This window comes from Hylobates moloch, unplaced genomic scaffold (genome assembly GCF_009828535.3).
Source record: "Hylobates moloch isolate HMO894 unplaced genomic scaffold, HMol_V3 SCAFFOLD_13, whole genome shotgun sequence".
Taxonomy (NCBI): domain Eukaryota; kingdom Metazoa; phylum Chordata; class Mammalia; order Primates; family Hylobatidae; genus Hylobates; species Hylobates moloch.
In genome coordinates, this window is record NW_026652288.1 from 95,415,130 (window position 1) to 95,421,325 (window position 6,196).

Consider the following 6,196-nt stretch of genomic DNA (forward strand, 5'->3'; position numbering starts at 1 on the left):
GCCTGCCTCAGCCTCCCAAAGTGCTGGGGTTACAGGTGAGAGCCGCCACGTCTGGCCTTATTTCTCTTTATAAAGGAATTGTTGTTTTTTGAGCACTACCATTTTAGGCAGGAGGTGGGAGAAGATAAAGTGTGAGAGGCTGGTTGGGGCAGGAAACTAGGCTGATAGTGAAAAAAATATGTTGAGAAATAACAGCACTTAATTTCTTTTGAATGTGCCACATAGATTAAGTGGGTTAATTTTATTTAATCCTCACTACAACTATATGAGGTAAATACCATTATTATACCCATTTTACATAGATGAGGACATTGAAGCTGGGAGGAATAGTAAAACCTGCCTAAGGTCACAGCCTGTAGGTGGCAGAACTTGGTGTTAAACATTAAACCCAGGAATGTTATGCTCAGAAGCTTTAATCTTTATGATATACAGCCTTCCATTTCAGAGTAGGCTGGGCTGAGCTAATTATACTTGGAAGTAAGAGATAAACGTAGGCAAACGATTATACAGCTGAATGTTAGGAGTCGAGAATCCTGCTCATTTTCTTCATTGGATAGACCTCAAAAGCAGACTTTTTTTTTTTTTTTTGAGACGGAGTCTCGCTCTGTCACCCAGGCTGGAGTGCAGTGGCGCGATCTTGGCTCACTGCAAGCTCTGCCTCCCGGATTCACGCCATTCTCCTGCCTCAGCCTCTCCGAGTAGCTGGGACTACAGGCGCCTGCCACCACGCCCGGCTAATTTTTTGTATTTTTAGTAGAGACGGGGTTTCACCGTGGTCTCGATCTCCTGACCTTGTGATCCGCCCGCCTCGGCCTCCCAAAGTGCTGGGATTACAGGCGTGAGCCATTGCGCCCGGCCCAAAAGCAGACTTCTTTCATCAAAGGGACCCTAAACAAACACCTTGACCTCAGCTCAACAAACTGTCAAACTTAAAAAAGGAAAAAAAAAGGGCATCATTGATGATGCTCTGCGAGCACAATGCTTTTTAATGGTTTGTAAGTTTAGTGGGTTTGTCCTGGTAGAGGTTAGCCTAGGTAAAAAGCCACAGCTTCTTGCTCACAGTGTAAATGTTTATAGACTGGTGCTTGTTCATTTTAGCTTTTCTTGTTGAGTCACTTATACTTCTCATTTTTCCTTAAAGATTATTTCAAGCCAGGCGCGGTGGCTCACGCTTGTAATCCCAGCACTTTGGGAGGCCGAGGCGGGCGGATCACGAGGTCAGGAGATCGAGACCACGGTGAAACCCCGTCTCTACTAAAAATACAAAAAATTAGCCGGGCGTGGTGGCGGGCGCCTGTAGTCCCAGCTACTTGGAGAGGCTGAGGCAGGAGAATGGCGTGAACCCGGGAGGCGGAGCTTGCAGTGAGCCGAGATTGCGCCACTGCACTCCAGCCTGGGCGACAGAGCGAGACTCCGTCGCGCAAAAAAAAAAAAAAAAAAAAAAAAAAGATTACTTCAAAAATAAACTTTTTACTGAAGTTGAAGATACATCTAGAAAATTACATGTATCTTAACTGTAAAGCTGGATAAATTTTTACAAAATGAATGCACTCGTGCAGTCAATACCCAGATTAAGAAATAGAACATTACTAGTCCTTCTGAAGTTCCCATTAAGCGTCTTTCAGTAACTTTCCATCAAAGTATCCATTATTCTGATGTCTACACTGTGGATTAGTTTTTCCTGTGGTTGAGTTTTATAGAAATTGAATTATGTGCTAGAAACTCCTTTACTTTTTTTTGCTCAACATTATATTTGGGAGATTCTTCCAGGTTGCTGCGTGTTGCTAAAGTTAATTTATTCTTTTTGCTGTATGGTGTGTCATTGTTTGACTATGCCACACTTTACCCTTCTACTCCTTAGAATTGGACATTTGGGTTGCTTCCAACTTTTGGCTACCATAAGTAGTGTGGTTATGTCCTCGTAGACTTTTGATTTTTTTTTTTAGTCAGCCTTTAAGATATGCAGCTCATCATATCATGCTGTAATCAAGGTGTGACAACAATGATGTCACGTCATGCCACCCAGTCCTTTGATTCTACCACCAATGTATTGCATAAAACCACTCGATTACTCTTAGGTAATATGTATGTGTGTACATGTGCATGTGTGTGTGTGTGTGTGTGCATGCACAGATTTTTTTTCCTTTACATCCTTGAATCACATTATATAGGAAGTTCTCAATACTGCCGATGTAGCGACTTCATTGTCTGGGGTAAATACCTGGGGTTTGTTGTCTTGCACCAAGAAGATTAAAGACATGGACACACGCAAGGAGTGAGTTTGGGAGCAGAGGCTTAATAGGCAAAAAAAAAGAAAGGAGAGCAGTTGCCTCTCTCTTACCAGACAGAGGGGCGTCTAAAAGGGAAAAGCTGGTCTGCGGTGGACCACAGCAGATTTTACAGGTAGGCTTGAGGAGGCAATGTCTGATTTTTATGTAGGGCCCACGGATTGATTTGACCAGGTGTGACATTTACATAGCTTGTGGGGAAGGCTGGTCATCCCACCCTAGTCTTATTATGCAAATGGGCTTTCCACTTGGCCAGTGCCATCTTGTCTGCTCCTTACTGTATGCATGGCTGGCAAAGAGAAGGGAAGATGGATCCGCCATTTTGATCATGCCTAGTCCCAGGTAGCCTTTTCCTATTGGCACGACTGGCGACATTCACCTGTGCAAGTTTCCAGCTTGCTTGTTTATGTCTGCAGCTTGATTTTACAGGCTGCTCTTTGTTAGAGAAGAAAATGATGTTAGCGCTGCTTTTCATTAAAGGGAAAACATTACTGAGGACTTCCTTACCCTCACTATCTGCCTAAATAATTTCTTTTTAACTCCTATGTCATTGATTCTTTATGACTTTGCATTGTGAGCATTTCTCACATTATAAAAATTCCTGCAAAATGTAATTTTTAATGGAGATCTCTATTATTCTGTCTTATGGCTCTACCACAATTTATTTAACTAATCCCCTAATGGTTGATATTTAGCTAATCTGCAGTTCTTGTCAATACAAATAATGCTGTGGATAAACTACCTTGGATGTAAATCTTTGTCTCTTTTGCGCCTCTGCTTTGAATGGGACTGAAAATTCCCCATATGGTTAGTGTAGGACTGTGTGTAGTTTAGGGTAGCAGAGGCACTATATATCTTTCTTGTGACATATCTCGCTTTATTCCATTAGTATCTTCATCTTGGAAATGAGACCATACATTTTCCCACTTACCTGGGTCCTCTGGATGTAGCTTGTCCAGGCCAGCACTGCATCTTTGCCCTCAAGAAATGAACACTTGTGTACAACCAACTCTTAATCTTTACAACTCCAGAATTTACCTCTCAGTTTCATTGTGGTTTACAATTGTGGAGGAGGGAAGTTAGAATTGCTTCCTCTTGGGAGAATAAACAGGCAGGAGCAGGAGATGTAGATGAAAGAGTAGAGGGACAGGTAAAGGGCAGAGGGGCTGCAGATCCATGATTTGCCCTTGTTTTGGGTCTGTATTCATTTCTGTTTGGCAACAAGGCTGAGGTATCATTTAGGTAACCGCTATTTTCAGTTTCCATCCATATGCTATTATAGTCCATTCATATGCCATTCTATTTCAACTGCTATTTTCTTTCTTTTTTTTTTGAGACAGAGTCTCGCTCTGTCACCCAGGCTGGAGTGCAGTGGCATGATCTTGGCCCACTGCAAGCTCCATCTCCCGGGTTCACGTCATTCTCCTGCCTCAGCCTCCCGAGTAGCTGGGACTACAGGCACCCGCCACCACGCCCGGCTAATTTCTTTTTGTACTTTTGGTAGAGACGGGGTTTCACCATGTTAGCCAGGATGGTCTCAATCTCCTGACCTTGTGATCTGCCCGCCTCAGCCTCCCAAAGTGCTGGGATTACAGGCATGAGCCACCTCGCCCAGCCTCAACTGCTATTTTCAATTCCATTCATATAGTATTATGAATGTATAATTGGTGGAGTTAGGTTCCTGAGACAGCTGACGGGCGTGGAGGCAGAATTCAGAAACATGTTCATATCTTTCCTATTAAAATAATTACAAGGCCAGGCCTGGTGGCTCACATTTGTAATCCCAGCACTTTGAGAGGCTGAGGCAGGAGGATCACTTGAGCTCAGAAGTTTGAGACCAGCCTGGGCAACATGGCAAAACCCCATCTCTACAAAAAATACAAAAATTAGCTGGGCATGGTGGTGCACGCCTGTAGTCCTAGCTACTCGGGAGGTTGGGGTGGGAGAATCACTTGAACCCAGGGGACAGGGTTGCAGTGAGCTGAGATCACGCCACTGCACTCCAGCCTGGGCAATAGAGCAAGACTGTCTCAAAAAAAAAAAAAAATTCCACTTCATCTTGTAACCACAGTTCACTTGTCCTTCCTTCATGGCAGGGCTCTTCAAAGGAGGCATCTGCACTTGTTTTTTTTTTTTTTTTTTTTTTTGAGACGGAGTCTCGCTCTGTCGCCCAGGCTGGAGTGCAGTGGTGCAATCTTGGCTCACTGCAAGCTCCGCCTCCCGGGTTCACGCCATTCTCCTGCGTCAGCCTCTCCGAGTAGCTGGGACTACAGGCACCCGCCACCACGCCCGGCTAATTTTTTGTATTTTTTAGTAGAGACGGGGTTTCACCGTGGTCTCGATCTCCTGACCTCGTGATCCGCCCGCCTCGGCCTCCCAAAGTGCTGGGATTACAAGCGTGAGCCACCGCACCCAGCCTGGCATCTGCACTTGTATGCTTCACATCCTCACCTCCCAAGCTGTAGTTTCAATTCCAACCAGTCCAACTCTGAAGTCATTCCCCATGACCCCTGCTCCTGCTCACCATTCCCCATCCAGTTGGCAGAGTCATTTTTTTTAGTCCTTCCTCTTCCTTACTTTCTGTTTCTTCACATCCAATCAATCATGAAGACCTTCTCAGTTTACCTCTTAAATTTCTTTCACTTTACTCCCATTGTCACCACCTGTAATAGTTTGCTGTGGCTGCCATAACAAAGTACTGCCGAGTGAGTGGCCTAAATAACAGAAACGTCCCATTGTCTCTTCTTGGCTGGAAGTTGAGGTGTTGGCGGGGTTGGTTCCTTCTGGGGGCTATGAAGGAAGGCTCTGCTCCAGCCCTCTCTCCTTGGCTGGTAGACAGCCAGCTTCATGATCATAGGTGTTCTCCCTGTATCTTCACATTGCCTTTCCCCTGTACCTATCTGTGTCTCAATTTCCCCTTTTACCAAGGATACCAGTCATATTGGATTGGGACCCACCCTAATTATCTCATTTTATCTTGATTAGCTTTGTGAAGATCCTATCTTCAGGCTGGGCGTGGTGGCTCACGCCTGTAATCCCAGCACTTTGGGAGGCCGAGGTGGGCGGATAACTTGAGGTCATGAGTTCAAGACCAGCCTGGCCAACATGGTGAAATCCTGTCTGTATCAAAAATACAAAAATTATCCAGGTGTGGTGGCACGCGTCTGTATGCCCAGCTGCTTGGGAGGCTGAAGCAGGAGAATCACTTGAACCTGGGAGGCAGAGGTTGCAGTGAGCCAAAATCGCGCCACTGCACTCCAGCCTGGGCAACAGAGCAAGACTCTGTCTCAAAAAAAAAAAAAAAAAAGAACCCTATCTCCAAATGAGGTCATATTCTGAGGTACTGGGGATGAGGACTTCAACAAGGATTTCCTTGGTGGAGGGAGGACACAATACAACCCCTGACACTGCCTCTGTTCAAGCCTTTAGTATTTCTCACCTATGTCATTTCTTCAGCATAAGCTTAGGACTGTCCCTGCTTCCAGCATTGTCTTATTTCAACCCAGCCACTACTCTGCTGCCAGAAGATCTCATAATACTGCTGTGGCTGTTGGGATAAGCCAAGCTCCTCACCATGCCTAGCATGCCCTTTGTGTTCTGGGCCTTTGCTCTCCTTCCGTCTTATTTCCTGCTGCTCACATGGCATTGTTGCAGCCATCACGACCCTGTGGGATCATTGCCCTGCCTTTGGGCTTGGCTGTGTGAAGCTTTTCCTGCCTGCGATGGTTTCTCTCCCTATACTCACTGATTAAATGACTCATGTTGGGTCTTCAGGCCAACTGCAGCATTATCTCCTCTGAGAAAACCTTCCCTAATTCTGGGTTTTTGTGCTTCTCCTCCATGATTTAGGTCCCTTGAGTTTCCTTTGCCATTCCCTTGTACTACAGTTTTATTTATTTATGAGCTTA